Here is an 18366-nt window from a genome sequence, read left to right on the forward strand (position 1 = left end):
GATGGGGCACAGTGGCTGCATATGATGGGCACAAGTGGTGGCATTTGATGGGGCACAAGTGGCGGCGTATGATGGGCACAAGTGGCTGCATTTGATGGGCACAAGTTGTGGCATTTGATGGGGTACAAGTAGTGGCATATGATGGGCACAAGTGGCTGCATTTGATGGAGCACAAGTGGCTGCATATGATGAGCACAAGTGGCTACATATGATGGGCACAAGTGACTGCATTTGATGGGGCACAAGTGGCTGCATATGACGGGCACACGTGGCTGCATATGATGGGCACACGTGGCTGCATATGATGGGCACAAGTGGCTGCATTTGATGGGGCACACGTGGCTGCATATGACGGGCACACGTGGCTGCATATGAGGAGCACAAGTGGCTGCATATGATGGGCACAAGTGGCTGCATATGATGGGGACAATGGCTGCAACTGATGGTTTTTTTCAGTATTTTTCAGTTTGTTTGTGGCCCCCCAAAAATTTTGAACACCAGCCGCCACTGTCTTTAAAGTAAACCTGAGTTGACCTAGAGGTGTCTGTGTGCACAGTCAGATATCCTGTAGAGCTTGTGCACCCTGCAGTGTGAAGTTGTAGACTGGCACATGCTAGTGGGATCATGATTTTTCCTTCTCATTTAACCAGGGCCGTCTTTAAGGCAGAGCAAAAGGGGTAGCTGCACTGGGCCCTGTCATTGTTGTGGGACCCAAAGCAGCAGCCTCATACTTGCCAACTATCCTGGTTTAAATTCCCTTGAAGTTTTAGTCCTGTGCTATGTCCCGATATCTCAGTGTGAAGTGCTGCTACTAATGCTGCCCAGCTCTGCTCTGATGCGAGCATTCAATTAGCCCAGGTTGCTACAAGTCCACCATCACCTATACTGAATGCTGCCCACTGGGGAGACAAAGGGGCATGCTTGCAACTGTGGTCATTAAGCCTAACATCAGCCTGTTCTGCAAGGTAAGCAAATTGGTGGGGGGGAGGGTAGTGTGGGGTGTGCAGAGGTAGGCAGAGAAGGAATTACAGTTTAGGGTGCACAGGTGAGCAAGGAGGGGGTGTATAGAAGTAAGGAAGGTGGGTGCAAAGATGATCAGTGAAGGCAGGTAGGAGTTAAGGGGGTGGAGGGTTGGAGTGGAGAGGATGGGGGAGGTTTGGGGTGCGGAGGTTAGCAGGGGTTTTAGGATGCAAAGGTGGGCTGCTCTATGCCCTAGAAATGCGGAAGAGAATGCCTAACCCTCTTCCAAAATTACACATGCCACAGCACATGTCAGCAAATGCGTGAGGGTGTCATTAACAATTTATGGCACTGTTGTGTATCTGCTAAAGGTCAGCATGTTTCTGTGGTGCCAAGAAAGCAATTTTGCATGCGTTCCCGACACACAAATGTGAACGCAGGCTAAATGTCTCAGTTACATTGGTGGTCAATGTAAATCTTCTCATTACATTGGGGCTTGGTGTAGAATAATTTCATTCACACTAGTGGCCAGTGTGAATGTTCCCATTTAATTAGTGGTCAGTGTAAATCCCTCCATACATTGGTGGTTACTGTAAATGCTTCTATTATATTAGTGGTCAGTGTAAACCCCTATTACATTGGTGGCCAGTGTTGAAACTCCTCTTTATATTGGTAATCGGTAAAAAAAATCAGCATTACCATTGATCATGCCCTCCGCTCCCCCCAGCACTGCCACTGATCCCAGGAGTACTAGTATCCCTAGGCATTTTCTGTCTATTGATGGATCTGCTCACCTCCCCAGTCCATGGTGTACAGGCAGTGAGGAGATGATGTGCTGCGACCTCTAGCAACCAATCAGTGAGCAGTAATGATGTGCAGTAACCTTTAGCAACCAATCAGTGAGCAGTATTACTGTACAGTAATCTTTAGCAACCAAACAAGCAGAAATCATGTGCTGTAACCTCTAGAAACTAATCAGTGTGCCGTAACATCTAGCAACCAGTCAGTAAGCAGTAATGATATGCTGTAACCTTTGACAACCAATCGCAATGGCTGCCTGATCTGATACAGTAAACAGATTTTGAGTCTAGCTTCTATTTATTGTATGTCTCAGAGCAGGTGGAGAGCAAAATTGCATGGGGGGGGGGGGGGGGCTGGGGGACAAGAACATTTCTGCCCAGGGTCCAATCAATATTAAAGACGGCCCTGCATTTAACACAGTATTTAAAAAAAACAAGTGTTTTTCCTTGCTTACATGTTTCAGCCCAGTGTGGGCCTCAATCATAACGTGTGCTGGACTGGTCCACAACTTCATATTGCTAGTGTGGTTGTCAGCAGCCTCCCGAGCACCACACACTTGCACCGTGAAAAAGTAATTGCCCCCTCCCATGCTGAATCATGAATGATCTGTTATTATCCACAATTTTTTGGAAAGCGGAGTTAAATTTCACTTTCCACACCCAGGCCTGATTACTGCCAGACCTGTTGAATCAAGAAATCACATAAATAGAAGCTGTCTGACAAAGTGAAGCACACTAATAGATCCTAAAAAGCCACACTTCATGCACAACCAAAAAAAAAATCAAGAACAGATCAGAAACAAAGTAATGTACATGTATCAGTCTAGGAAGGGTTTCAAAGCCATTTCTAAGGCTTTGGAACTCCAGTTACCCATGGGGAAAGCCATTATCCACAAATGGAGATAACTTGGAACAGTAGTGAACCTTCCCAGGAGTGGGCGGCCTACAAAAATTACTCCAAGAGCATGAGGACGACTCATCCAGGAGATCATAAAAGAACCCAGAACAACATCTAAAGAACTGCAGGCCTCAATTGCCTCAGGTAAAATCAGTGTTCATGATTCAGCAATAGGAAAGAGACTGGGCAAAAATGGCATCCATGGAAGAGTTCCAAGGCCAAAGCCACTGCTGACTAAAAAATAACACAAAGGCTCACCTCACATTTACCAAAAAAAACTTGATTATCCCCAAGACTTTTAGATAAATATTCTGTGGACTGATGAGACAAACATTTTACTTTTTGGAAGGTGTGCGTCCCGTTACATCTGGCATAAATTTAATACAGAATTTCATAACAAGAACATCATACCAACAGTCAGACATGTTGGTGGTAGCGTGATGGTCTGGGGCTGCTTTGCAGCTTCAGGACCTGGACGACTTACCATAATTGATGGAACTATGAATTCTGAGCTCTACCAGAAAACCCTAAAGGAGAATGTCCAGCCATCAGTTTGTGACCTCAATCTCAAGTGCACTTGGGTTATGCAGCAGAACAATGAACCGAAACAGCAAGTCCACCTCCAAATGGTTCAAACAAAGCAACATTTAGGTTTTGGAGTGGCCTAGTCAAAGCCTGGACTTAAATCCAATTGAGATGTAGTATTGTGACCTTACACAGGCCATTCATGCTGGAAAAGCCTCCAATGTGGCTGAATTACAACAATTCTGCAAAGAAGAGTGAGCCAAAATTGCTCCACAGCAATCTGAAAGACTCATTGCCAGTTATTACAAATGCTTGATTGCAGTTGATGCCGCCAAGGGTGGCACAACCAGTTATTAGGTTTAGAGGGCAATTACTTTTTCACATAAAGCCAGGCAGGTTTGGATACCTTTTTTGCCTTAATAAACGAAACCATCATTTAAAAACTGCATTTTGTATTTACTCGGGTTATCTTTGTGTAATAATAAAATTTGTTTAATGATCTGAGTCATTTCAGTGTGGCAAATATGTAAAAAAATTAAAAATCAGAAAGGGGGCAAATACTTTTTCACTAACTGTATGTGAGGGTATTTTATGTACGTGTGTGTGTACACCCTTACAATTGAGACTCTCTGTATATCAGACAAGGAAATGTATGTTGAGATAATAGTTGGAACAGAGTGGGAGACTTGTATTCGTAAACAGGGCCGGTGCTAGGCTATTTTGCACCCTAGGCAAGATCAGCTACGAGACAGTGGGGTACAGGGGGGGGGGGTGATGATGACAGGTAGCTTGGTTTGTATGACACTGACAGTAGGGCATGGTGGGATGAAGATGACAGGGGGTATGTTGGTAGGAAGCTGACAGTGGGGGAGGAATATTACAGTGGGTGGGGTGGTAGGATGCCAGGCACAGGAGGATTATGAAGAGGATGGAGATAATGATGACAGGGAGTGGGGTGGTAGGAAGCTGGCAGAAGGGTACAGGGGGGATAAAGGTGAAAGGGGGTGGGGTGGTAGGAAGCTGGTAGAAGGGTACAAGGGGATGAATATGACAGGGGGTGGGGTGGTAGGAAGCTGGCAGAATGGTACAGGGGGATAAAGATGACAGGGGTGGGGTGGTAGGAAGCTGGCAGAATGGTACAGGGAGGATGAAGATGATGGGGTGGGGTGGTAGGAAGCTGATAGTGGGGTACAGAGGGATTATGATGACAGGAGGCATATGACAGGGGGTACAGGTGGATGATGATAAAAAATATGATCACAGGACTCGGAGGTAGGGTGGTGGGATGCCAGGAACAGGGAGATGATGAGGAGCATGATGATGACAGGGGACAGTATATGGCATCATATCATCAGGGCTATGTGTGAGGTCACAGGTAGCAGGGATGTTCGGAGCGCCCTCGGTCAGGGAATGACATCACAGGATGTGTCAGGCAGCAGGACAGTAATGCTCTATGTACCTTGATACTCCAGCAGACTGACTCACCGATGATTGCGATGCCTGCTCTGGCAGGTCCTCCACTATGGCCATCCTGGAGAGATCAGGGAGCTCCTCAGCCACGGCGGCCATTATCCGCACTCTGCACATGTTAGGAGGGGAGGACATTAATACATCCACTGACCCAACAACTGTTGGATTGAGGTTGTGACAAGCTCCCAGCGCCTCCATCTCTTCCTTCATAGGACTGTACAGCGGCGTTGCCCTAAAAGACCTACTACTGTCACACATCGAGATATGGAACTGACGACCGTGGCTGCGCCCTAGGCAGCTGCCTAGTAGTAGCGCCGATCCCGTCCGTAAAGAGGAAAAGTTAAGCACAATCACTGTGCAGAGCTTCCAAACAGGAAGCAAAGACTGCAATGTAATTTAGGAGTGCAAGCTTAAATACATAAAAAAAATTAACACACCCATAAAATCTCCGAATTGCTTTGCAAACCAATTTAGATTGCTGCTGCATATTTTTAATCTGAATGGCATACCTGTGTAGCACACCCCACGTAGGTGCTGCAGATGAACAGGGATCCCCCATTCCTCTACAGTCAGGCACACCGAATCTTCACAGGCACTCAGAGTCAGAGAACAGTCCAGAGCTTTGTTTTTGTTGTTTATTAGGGGGTTAACAACTTGGATAGGGATGGGAGATTATGGGATGCCCACTTGACTTGAACAAGATCTTCAGGGACAACTTCCTATTTACAGTCTCTTATATACAGCTTCCTATATACAGCTCCAACTTCTTTAGCCTTCCACCTGCACACACTTTGTTCCCTTCTTCCTCTGTACAGCTCCTGCTGGTTCACTCTTTGTGGAACCGACAGGCCTCTTGTCAGTTCAATAGCAGCCCATTACAGGCAGGAACTCAAAATCCTTTAAAAGTAGCACAATTTGAGTGAAACAGCTTCCCTTGTGACCACTGATCCCAGCACCCCTTCTTCAGGCAATTCCAGCCCACCTGGTTGCATCTGCCCCCTTTCACCAGCCCTCCTGGGTGCCTCTCTACAACAGTCTGCCCGACTGACTCCTCCTCAGCCCATCCAGCTGACTCTCAGGAGATCTCGCAGGGAAAGGATAGAAGACTTAAGCACACCGCTGTCTTCAAGGGAGACTGGTTACATGTGACAGTCTCCCCACTTTTAGTCCCCAGTGTTGACTACTCACTCTGTCCTCTCTTGCTCACGTGCCTCCAGGAAGACCTCCTCTCTTTGCGTTTTTGGCAGGATCCTTCCAGCACCGAACCCCAGGCCCAGACTAGGGGGTACCCCTCAGGGCCACCAACAGCCTCAACACTGAATCTCCATCCCAACACCCAACTGCCCCTGCTGGCATGGCCCATAACCATTTATGAGGCTGCCTCAGCCCCCTGCCAGCTCACCACTGGCAATTGGCTGAGGCCTCATAAATATACATAGCAGCTCCTCCTAACCCCCACCCTCTAATTCTAGAAGATTCTCCAAACTTCCAGACCAGGGGGAGGCACCAAAAAGCTGCCAGGATAAGTCATCCAGCCCTGAACTCCAATGAACCCTGACCCAGTTAAGACTCACCAGCTTAAAGCGGAGTTCCACCCCATTTTAGACCTTCGGCCCCTGGCGTTGCTAATCACAGTCCCTTTAATGTTCAGAATGTGTTTTTTTTTTTTTTTTTTGTAAAGCATATTACCTTTTTTGGTTAGTAGATACCTCCACTTCCGCTGTACCTCGCATTGGAAAGGTACGTCATATCCGGTTGCCCATTTGTTCCTGTGATATACAGTGAGGGGAAAAAAGTATTTGATACCCTGTTGATTTTGTACGTTTGCCCACTGACTAAGAAATGATCAGTCTATAATATAATGGTAGGTTTATTTTAACACTGATAGACAGGAAAAAAACAAAAATATCCGGAAAAACGCATTTCAAAAAGTTATAAATTGATTTGCATTTTAATGAGTGAAATAAGTATTTGACCCCTTCGCAAAACATGACTTAGCACTTGGTGGCAAAACCCTTGTTGGCAACCACAGAGGTCAGAAGTTTCTTGTAGTTGGCCACCAGGTTTGCACACATCTTAGGAGGGATTTTGTCCCAGTCCTCTTTGCAGATCCTCTCCAAGTCATTAAGGTTTTGAGGCTGACATTTGGTAACTCCAACCTTCAGCTCCCTCCACCTATTTTCTTTGGGATTAAGGTCTTGAGACTGGCTAGGCCACTCCAGGACCTTAATGTGTGTCTTCTTGAGCCACTCCTTTATTGCCTCCGCCTTGTGTTTTGGGTCATTGTCATGCTGGAATACCCATCCACGACCCATTTTCAATGCCCTGGCTGAGAGAAGAAGGTTCTCACCCAAGAATTGACGGTACATGGCTCCGTCCATCGTCCCTTTCATGTGGTGAAGTTGTCCTGTCCCCTTGGCAGAAAAACACCCCCAAAGCATAATGTTTCCACCTCCATGTTTGAAGGTGGGGATGGTGTTCTTGGAGTCATAGGCAGCATTCCTCCTCCTCCAAACACGGAGAATTGAGTTAATGCCAAAGAGCTTGATTTTGGTCTCATCTGACCACAACACTTTCACCCAGTTCTCCTCTGAATCATTCAGATGTTCATTAGCAAACTTCTGACGGGCCTGTACATGTGCTTTTTTGAGCAGGGGGACCTTGTGGGCACTGCAGGATTTCAGTCCTTCACGGCATAGTGTGTTACCAATTGTTTTCTTGATGACTATGGTCTCAGCTGCCTTGAAATCGTTGACAAGAGTCTCCTGTGTAGTTCTGGCCTGATTCCTCACCATTCTCATAATCATTGAAATTCCATGAGGTGAGATTTTGCATGGAGCCGCAGACCGAGAGAGATTGACAGTTATTTTGTGTTTCTTCAATTTGCAAATAATCACACAAACTGTTGTCACCCTCTCACCAAGCTGCTTGGTGATGGTCTTGTAGCCCATTCCAGCCTTGTGTTGGTCTACAATGTTATCCCTGGACAGCTCTTTGGTCTTGGCCACGGTGGAGAGCTTGGAATCTGATTGATTGCTTCTGTGGAGTGGACAGGTGTCTTTTATACAGGTAACAAGCTGAGATTAGGAGCACCCCCTTTAAGAGAGTGCTCCTGATCTCAGCTCATTACCTGTATAGAAGACACCTGGGAGCCAGAAATCTTTCTGATTGATTGGGGATCAAATACTTATTTCACTTATTAAAATGAAAATCAATTTATAACTTTTTTGAAATGCATTTTTCTGGATATTTTTGTTGTTATCTTGTCTCTCACTGTTAAAATAAACCCACCATTAAAATTATAGATTGATCGTTTCTTTGTTAGCGGGCAAACGTACAAAATCAGCAGGGGCTCAAATACTTTTTTCCCTCACTGTAAGTGTGATCAAATCCCAGGAGTCAATGGGCATCCTCCGCTTTAAAGAGTGCATTACGCTTTGTACGCACTGTGCATGGGCAAGATCGGTGCATGCCTGGTAGCCAGCAGCACCATATCCCAGAAGAAGCAATGAGTGGGCTTCAGATGCCAACACTGAAGATGGGGTTGTTTTTGTTACTGTGAGTACATTTCATAACTATATAATAAAAAAAGACTACATTTACAACATGATTGAATTGGATTAGATATAAGACTATCGCAGTGGTGTTTTTTAAGAACCAAAAAAAACTGACCAGAACACTTTAAAATGAGAGTCAGAGTATGGTTTGCCTACACTAACTTCTAGCACACACTAGAGGGTGCTACACCCAACACTCTTTTCCTGAATTTAAAAATGTAAGATACTAAACAATGTTCTGAGAAAATATTGGCTGTACAAAATTATTTCATTGAAAAATTCTGTTTATTATGGAATCCATGAATTGAGAACTATCTTATGTCAACCTTTAACTATGAGTCGTTATGATTTTAACCGCACCTGATTTACAAGTGTACAGAATGCAGAGGTAAGCAGTGGTGTATCCAGGGTATGACGCATGCCTTTGGTGTTGTTTGAAGGAGGTGCCGTGCAAGCAGGACATCAGATGTGTTTCTGTGTGTGCTATTGCCCCTTTCCCCAAAATTCTGTAAGCACGCCCAAAGCTTCCTCTTTAGATTAGCAGATCAAGGCATCCCTATTTTATAATGAAATCCTTCATATAATAACACTGCACAGCTTCATGTGTTTCCATGATGCAGGTGGCCTGGCCCACCCACGCCATGCAAATTCATGATGCTGATCCAGGGCAGGCACCATCCAGCGTTGCCCCCAGCTTTCAAAGTGCAGAGGTGATTTAGATTGTATTTACAGCATGCTGGGTTACTGAATCAACCACTCTTTGTTATGGATATATTCAGTGGCAGCTGGTGGTTTTTCTTTTTGGGAGGGGGGGGCGGAAAAGAATCCCCCCCGCTGCCACCCCACCGGCCAAGTGGATCATGGACAGCACCCCCAACCCCGCCCCCGGGTCGGTCAATCAGTCAGTAGTCGGGGCCCCGCACTTACCCTATCTCATGGGCAGCGCTACGGGCTGCTGCTTGCTCGCTTCCCCTGTGTCTCCTCCCTCCTCCTGGCAGCCAATCCGATAGGATCTCCTTTCGGACAATCAGTTAACATTTCCTGATTGGCCAAGAGGAGAATCAGTGTGACAATAGCAAATAATAATTCACCATGGTCACACACCTGGGTGGGCTTCAGGCGCAGTGCTCTCCGCCCTGAGTGCACCCTTTTTTGAATCCTATTAGAGCTTCTGACTCTAATCACCTGGTAAAAAAAAAACAAAAAAAACCCCCGATTGGAATCCATGCGTCCTGTGCCCTGCATGTAAATCAGGGGGCCAGATGCATGGATGGGGGGGCGGTGCCCATGCACACCCTATGGATGGGCCACCACTGAATATATTGTTAAATAAAATATCAAGAATTTCATTTGCATTTTTAAGTTGATATTTTGTTAAAGTTATCTAAAATATCAATGGCACATGTAAGGACATTGGTGCAATTCAGGTACTTGCCAATAACACTATTTTTCGTAGGAAGGGGGTCTCCACAGGCCACACAGCATGCGACTCTTGAAAGCTCCTGATATCTTTCTCTTTAAAGTATAAAGTGTGAAACCTGTTATATGTGGTCTCTTATTGCATTACTGTAAAGTTGTTTGGTTGCAACTGTTCTTTGTGATTGGAAAAATAAATATACATTTAACTAAATAAATTGACCGAAAAAAAATGAAAATGAAATACATTTACATGATAGATACTGCAGATTTTCCTTAAGAGATGAATAATATAATAATAAGATGCTATTGCCACCTAGTGCCCATTAGCCATAATGCAGCTAGAGGCTGCTTGTTCTCAATACAGGATAGAAAAAAAAAAAATCACCAAAAGTCAAACCAAAAGCATCCATCAAAGTCGGGGTTGTCAGTTTTGGATATTTAAATACATTTGTTTTTTTTTTTTTACATTTGAAATACCCTATGCATGGAAGACCTAAATTCTAAGTGCATTAAGACATTACTGTATACCAGCCTTTTTCTAACTTTTTAATATGAAGGAACTCTTTAAATAAACTCTTTAAATAACTTCCAGGTCCGAAAGAACCCCTTAAAATAAACTACTATATCTATAGCTCAAAGTACGTTAACATGGTGGTCAGTGGGAAGATTTTTTTTTTTTTTTTTACTTGGGTGGTCGGTGGGAAGAATCTCCCCCTTACATAAAGCTAAAAACATCAGTGTTGTCAGTGGTTACTTATCTGAGAGGCAGAAGTTGCTCATTGCTCAAGGAACCTCTAGCAACCTCTGGAGGAAACCTAGGGTTCTATGGAACCCTAGTTAGGAAGGGCATCTTTATACCATAAATATCTTAGAGCTGGTGCATCTAAAAAAAAAAAAAAAAATCACAAAAGTTTTTGTTTTCTTATTATTTTAGCAAAACTGACTCCAAATGTTATAACCATTATGAGGAACCATATTCCATTAATCTGTGGGTTTTTGTATATTTTTCACTTTACTATAACCGTGTTTTGTTATCTATGTATGTTTCCAATCTACATTTGTATGTCTGGATAGAATAAAATAAACTATGCAGCACATCTCTGCAATACATGCAAATTTCCCCATACTTGGTCTCTAATTAAAAGTCCTTCAAGTACAGAAAATGTGTGAAATCCAGTGAGCTACTAACATTGTATAGTGAGATGACAATGCTGCCCCTGCTTCAATTAAATCCTAAACAGTGAGCCCTGCCTGAGCTCTCTGCTGGACTACAGAACATTCCCCTCTCCTAATTTCCATAACATAAGTGGGTTTTCTGTTGTCCAACAGAGAGAACTCAAGAACTTAGGAAGAGCTGACAACAGGGCTGGGGATTTGACTTCATCAGAATCAGAGTTGTCAGCTCACTAAAGTAAATTAGAAACGTGTTGGATTACTGGCAGGATCATCAGGGTGATCCCCTACATCACAGTTTTAGATCTATGAGGCTACCAAAAGGCTGGCCACACACAGTCCAGTTTTTTCTAGAAGTTTTATTGAAAACATGATGTCTTAAAATTCTTACAACAATCATAAGCGAACAATTAATAGTTTAATTTGTGATTTGTTTTTATACACTGCTTAATATTTTAGGCTGCATCTGATCATTTGCACTTTGAGCAATAGAAATATTGTTTGGACAGTAATTCCCCAAGACTGTTAAATGATTGTTCATATTGGTAACATGTTCCAACAATCATCACCTTGAGGCTGGGTACACATCTAAGATGGATGCGGCTGACAGCAGGGTTCCGATGCGTCCCTGTTCCCCCTTTCAGGGACAAATTTTTGTCTGAATTTAGACCTGAAAAGACGCACCTCATACTCATACCACCTCATACTCTCACTCTCACATTCTCCCATTGCACCTTTACAGTAAATGTGTTCGCTTACTTGGGTTGCTAATACTGAGCGCCCTGAAAAAGTGTCTTGACTAGGCCATTCAACTCAACAATCTCCCCATAAGATTTTGTTTATTTTGCTGATATTATGCATGTTATTTACCTGTAAAAGCCTTGTGTAGACATTCAAAAGCCTTGTGACTGCTGCTGGGTGCAAACATTTTGGATGTGATGTGTTCCCAGAGCTGTCTCAAGTGTACTTTTTAGTAATCCCCTTCGCTCCTCCCCCCCAAATCTGCATAAAACATTATAAGGCTAGGTTCACACTGCTGTGATGTCAGACATCGCACATGATTCGCATCGCTGTGAAGATCACATGCGATGTCTGAGCAATGCAAATTCAGCCATACAGATTGTATGGCTAAATTTGCATCACATTCTGACCAAAGTCGTGCAGGACCCTTTTTTGGTCCACACCAGTATCGGGTGGCATGGGCGTTAACACCCATGCGATTCGATTCCTGTCTGAATTGACAGTTCACACTGCGATATGCGAACCGATCTGGGGGCATCATGAACTTTTTATTGACACCCACAGCAGTTCACATAGGGCAGTGTGAACTGCCTGCATGTTGTATGCGATGCGGGAACCCATACTGGATTCGCACGGGCTCTCGCATCGCAGCAGTGTGAACCAAGCCTAAAAAGAGGTGAAGGGAGGGATGGAGCAGCAGGGCCAGCACAGAGAGTAATTAGATATTCAGAGGAATGGAGAGGGCCATGGCAAAGCAGGAAGGAGGGGTGACTGTGGCTATGCTAGGAAATTAAAGTGGAAGTAAACCCTCCTATCGTTTTCAGCCAAGGAAGCCGCCATCTTGGCCTCTGTTTAATCTAGAACTGCCACGATGCTGCACATGTGATCAGTTATGACACCGACCATTGGATGGTTTGACAGTTTGGTTGAGAGCACAACCAATGGGAGTGTTACATTTCCGGCACGTACCAGAAAGGTAACGGTTTTATGGATGGGTTTACTTCCGCTTTAACTCTTCCTAAAATGGTCAAATTCCCTAGCAAATTCAAAGGCACATTGCACGTGAATAAAAAATGTTTAAAGGAAGGAAAACACTACAGGTGACCATTTAAAATACTTGATTTATTCATTAGTTGGAATTTTTTAGGCTGGTGACAGGGTCTCTTTAACCCTCTTGTGCCGGCCGGATGCAAATATGTGGACTTTCGGTGGGTGGGCCTTGACGTCGAACAGCCACATATTTGCATGAATTGGTGATATACAGCTGTGCTGAGATTACCGGCGGCAAACAGAAAGCTTGCGATCGGGAGCTTTCCAATCATGTGACCGCTGTGACAGCCAATCACGGAGGTCACATGATCCTAAACCACGTAAAGGGCCGGGAGGCTCTGGCTAAAAGGGGTTAAGAAAGCCTGTTGCATCCAGTAGTCCCCCATTGCGGTAGTTACTTTACATTCCCAACCATGCCTCTATTTCCTTCATTGCACTTATTTACTGATAACAAACTTTTATGCTCTAGCCTAGTGCTATGATAGATATATTTTTTTTGGTGGGTAATATTTGCATTCTTACACATTTTATATCCTATGGCTGATTCTTTTCCTACACTGTGGGGCCTAAGTATATAAAAAGTTTCCTAAAAAGAATAATAATAATCTGTACTAATCTGACTCACTGTACAACCACACTGGAATGTTGTGTGTGTGTGTGTATATATATGTGTGTATATATAATTATATTGTCTCATTTTGCTGTGTACTCTTTGCTGGGTCGTTTGGGGTATGGCTGTATTCCATTGTTCTATTGTGTCTGTCTGCTTTAGGTATGGGATGTGTCTGTATTCCATTGTTCTATTGTGTCTGTCTGCCTTAGGTATTATGGGATGTGTAAGTGTGTTTCCTGTGAGGAGGGAGGAGGGGGATTCTTCCAACAGCTTTCCCTGCTGATTGGACAGTCTACCCCACCCAGAATGCAAAGAAGTGGGGGGATTGTCCCGAATATTACCTGTGTACCTGTGTTTCAATAAACAGTTCATGTTGAGCAACCAAATGAGTACTGCCTAGTTTGTGGCTGTCAGTGGTTGGAATATCTGATATCTATATTCAGACTGGGAGGAAGCGGTATATGACGAAAGCACTCAAGTGGAGTGTGGGACATTTCATTACATTGGCATTAAAGGAAATGTTTACAAAACTTTTACAAAAGTCAGACTGAAGTCAAAACTTTTTTTTTGTATACATATTGTGGGCCAGTGATTCATTGAATACAAAAATATGGAAGTTATTGGATCTGCCAGACAACCAAAATGTTTAGAACAGCTCATTAAAAAGGACATTTCCTCATAGTTCTCTCAGCACTGTTTTTTTAACAGCAACAAGGAGTTGAAACTAGTATAGCCTACAAATTGCAACAAAGTTTCAAATATTCAAAAATGTGTCATATTGTTGTCAGCAATTTCAAATCTCTGCTCAAATAATAAACAGCAAACAAATGCCAAAAATCATAGTCTGACACATGGGCAATTTATTTACTATCGCTGGCTATTTGCAACATCATTGGGTTCTGCTCTCCTTCATCAACTTGCACAAGTGCACAATGCAAGGTACACTGAGACATGGATGAGCGAGGTGGGGTGGAGAAACTTGACAAACCTGCACAGAGTTCTGACCTCAACTTGATAGAACACACTGAACTAAAGTGGAGACTGCGAGCCAGGCCTTCTCGTCTAACATCAGTGCCTGACCTCACAAAAGCGCTTCTGGAAGAGTGGTCAAACATTTCCATAGACACACTCCTAAACCTTGTGGGCAGCCTTCCCAGAAGAGTTTAAGCTGTTATATAGTGCCTTGAAAAAAGTATTCATGCCCCTTAACGTTTTCCACATTTTGTCATGTTACAACCAAAAACATAAAAATATTTTATTGTAATTTTATGTGATAGACCAACACAAAGTGGCATGAGTGTGAAGTGGAAGGAAAATGATAAATGTTTTTCAACATTTTTTACAAATAAATATGTGAAAAGTGTGGTGTGCATTTGCATTCAGCCCCCTTTACTCTGATACCCCTAACTAAAATTTAGTGGAACCAATTGCCTTCAGAAGTCACCGAATAAGTAAAATAGAGTCCACCTATGTGTAATTTCATCTCAGTATAAATACAGCTGTTCTGTGAAGCCCTCAGAGGTTTAGAGAACCTTAGTGAACAAACAGCATCGTGAAGGCCAAGGAACACACCAGCAAGGTCAGGGATAAAGTTGTGGAGAAGTTTAAAGCAGGGTTAGGTTACAAAAAAATATTTTAAAAGAAAAATTGGGAAGTTCCCCCAAGGGGTTTTTTAGCGGCAATAGCGATATATTAATCAAAAAGAATGGAGATATAATAAAATCATTTATTTGTGCAAACAACAAATTGCAGATCATTCAAAGTTTTTAGTAAAAATACAGAACTCTGGTTTCGGACAGGTCTCAAAATATTCCATCAATGTTTGATAATACAATGCATTTTAAAATATAAAATCAATTAGTTAATAGACATCCACATGAATACCCCGATGCGTTTCAACCCATGCTGTTGCAGTCTTCTTCAGGGGATTTGTATTCTGGTGAAATATATCAAAAGATTTCAATGTTTCAACACTTTGTATCGTACTAAGAGCTATATATATGTAGTATTATATTATTATATTTACCACTTGAAGGATGAATTTCGAATAAAATGTCACATATCCAGAGATTTCTAAAAAGAGGCACTGATCCAGGGATCCTCATGAGTCAATCCCCACCCCTCCAGGCGGGCGCCAACACCAAGGGGCTTGCAAGGAGTCACACATTGTTGGAACAACAGAGGGGGAGGCGGTGGACAACACCTGAGATATATTGCAATAAATAATTCAGTATTTATGTTATTTAATAGTAATATCCTAGCACCCAGTGAGCTATATCCCCACCTGTATGTACGAGTATTTGATTCTTGACTCAGTATGCATAGAGAAGAATACAGTAGGCTGGAATATGCTATATTACTGTTGCTGTATCTTGGTTATCATATTTGTAATTTCATAACCAAGGAGGATACGATGGGTAAGATGAAAAATGTATTGTTATCAAATAGCGTGTTGGGTATAATAAAGTAATGAAACCAATGTGAATGAGGTGAGTGAGTGCATGTGTCAAAAGGGTGAACTAAAAGTGTTTTAGTATATAGATTATAAAACCGAAGTGTTGGAAGTGGTGTGGGAGGATGTGTGTGTGTGAACAAGTGACAAAATGAGCTAAGAAACAAACAAAAAAAGGAAAACAAACTGCAAAACAAAACAAGCTACAAAGTGATGAACTTACGTGAACAAATAATGGAATCAATACGGTGAATTTATGGTGATAGGTGGTTGTTGCATTTTTACCATAATACCTATAGTATATGGCCTAAATTGTATAGTCTCTGAATTAAATATATGGGGTAATCAATGCGATTAATAGTGATGGGTGGTTTGTTGCATCAGTGCCAACCAGTAAAATTACCTTTTACTGCCAATACAATATCAGTGCATATCATACAATTTTGATATATCAAGCACTTCTAGTGCTTCCTTTAACACTTTCTACCATTTTATATTTAATTAAATATTATACCATTTGTGCCATATACCACAGATACTATGGCACTGATGCAACAAACCACCCATCACTATTACTTCATTGATTACCCCATATATTTAATTCAGAGACTATACCATTTAGACAATATACTATAGGTATTATGGTACAAATGCAACAACCACCTATCACCATAAATTCACCGTATTGATTGCATTATTTGTTCACGTACGTTCATTACTTTTTAGCTTGTTTTGCAGTTTGTTATGCTTTTTTTGTTTGTTTCTTTCTTCACACACACATCCTCACACACTCACACATTACTTCCAACACTTAGGTTTTATAATCTATATACTAAAACACTTTTAGTTCACCCTTTTGACACATTACAAAAAAATATCCCAAGCTTTGAACATCTCATGGAGTACTGTTCAATCCATCATCTGAAAATGCAAAGCGTATGGCACAACTGCAAACCCACCAAGACATGGCCGGGCAAGGAGAGCATTAATCAGAGAAGCAGCTAAGAGGCCTATGGTAACTCTGGAGGAGCTGCAGAGATCTACAGCTCGGGTGGGAGAATCTGTCCACAGGACAACTATTAGTCATGCATTCCACAAATCTGGCCTTTATGGAAGAGTGGCAAGAAGAAAGCCATTGTTGAAAAAAACCCATAAGAAATCCTGTTTGCAGTATGCGAGAAGCCATGTGGGGGACACTGCAAACATGTGGAAGAAGGTGCTCTGGTCAGATGAGACTAAACTTGAACTTTTTTGGCCTAAAACCAAACGCTATATATGGCGGAAAACTAACACTGCACATCACCCTGAAGACACCATCCTCACCTTGAAACATGATGATGGCAGCATCATGTTGTTGGGATGCTTTTCTTCAGCAGGGACAGGGAAGCTGGTCAGAGTTGATGGGAAGATGGATGGAGTCAAATACAAGGCAATCTTAGAGGAAAACCTGTTAGAGTCTGCAAAAGATTTGAGACTGGAGGGAGGTTCACCTTTCAGCAGGAAAACGACCCTAAACAAACAGCCAGAGCTACAATGAAATGGTTTAGATCAAAGCATATTCATGTGTTAGAATGGCCCAGTCAAAGTCCAGACCTAAATCCAATTGAGAATTGGTGGCAAGACTTGAAAATTGCTGTTCACAGATGCTCTCCATCCAATCTGACAGAGCTTAAGCTATTCTGCAAAGAAGAATGGGCAAAAATGTCACTCTCTGTGCAAAGCTGGTAGAGACACAAAAAAAGACTTTCAGCTGTAATTGCAGAGAAAGGTGGTTCTAGAAAGTATTGATTCAGGGGGACTGAATGCAAATGCACGCTACACTTTTCACATATTTGGTTAAAAATATTGAAACCCATTTATCATTTTCCTTCCATTTCACAATTATGCCCCACTTCATGTTGGTCTATCACATAAAATCCCAATAAAATACATTTATGTTTTTGGTTGTAACATAACAAAATGTGGAAAATTTCAAGGGGTGTGAATACTTTTTTAAGGCACTGTAGCTGCAAAGGGTGGGCCAACGCAACATTGAACCCTATGGACTAAGACTGGGATGCCATTAATGTTCATGTGTGTGTAAAGGCAGGTGTCCCAATACTTTTGGTAATATTGTATATATAGAGTGCAGGGGTCAGAAGTAAAGATGCCCATAGATTCATATATTTTTTTTCATTTACACATTTAAACAAAGAGAAAAAAACATTCACATATTGAGGTGGATGGAGGAATCATCACTGCCATGCTGTTGTATTCTGGCAGAGGGAAAAAAGGGAAGCAAACAAAGAGAAAGGAGGGGATAATGAGAGGGAGAGGGGGAAGGGGTGGAGGAAGCGAGACAGAAGGGGAAGGTAGGGGAGAGAAGGTGGGGGAGAGGGTGAGGGAGAGAGGAAGGGGAAGGAGAGAGGGGGAAAGGATAGAGAAAGGCAGTGGGAGTGAGAGAGAAATGGGGTGAGAGGAGAGATGGGGAGGGTGGAAAAAAAGGGGGAAGGAGGGAGGATCAGAGGGAGGAGGGGAGAGAGAGAGGGAGGAGGAAAAGAGGGGGAAGAGCAAGGGGGGGGGGGGGAGAGAGAAAAGAGGGGTAGAGCGAATGAGCTCAGATGGGTGTAGAGATCACTTCCAGTGGTGTCTATAGGAATCTGTATTTTTGCTTTTTTTTTTTCTCATTCAGGACTCTTTCACGTGTGGTTGGAGGTGGTAAAACCATG

At 42.9% G+C, this 18366-nt stretch overlaps 1 long non-coding RNA gene across 1 annotated transcript; it reads right to left on the reverse strand.

Moving 5' to 3' along the window:
- Window positions 1-14848: 14848 nt before the first annotated feature.
- Window positions 14849-18129, reverse strand: LOC141134523 (uncharacterized). The gene is made up of 3 exons (XR_012243184.1): window positions 16982-18129; window positions 15233-15409; window positions 14849-15142 (listed from the first exon to the last, which is right to left on the reverse strand). It is a non-coding gene; the product is annotated as an uncharacterized lncRNA (long non-coding RNA).
- Between the last annotated feature and the right edge of the window lie 237 nt (window positions 18130-18366).

This window comes from Aquarana catesbeiana, linkage group LG03, assembly GCF_042186555.1.
Source record: "Aquarana catesbeiana isolate 2022-GZ linkage group LG03, ASM4218655v1, whole genome shotgun sequence".
NCBI classification, from domain to species: Eukaryota; Metazoa; Chordata; class Amphibia; order Anura; family Ranidae; genus Aquarana; species Aquarana catesbeiana.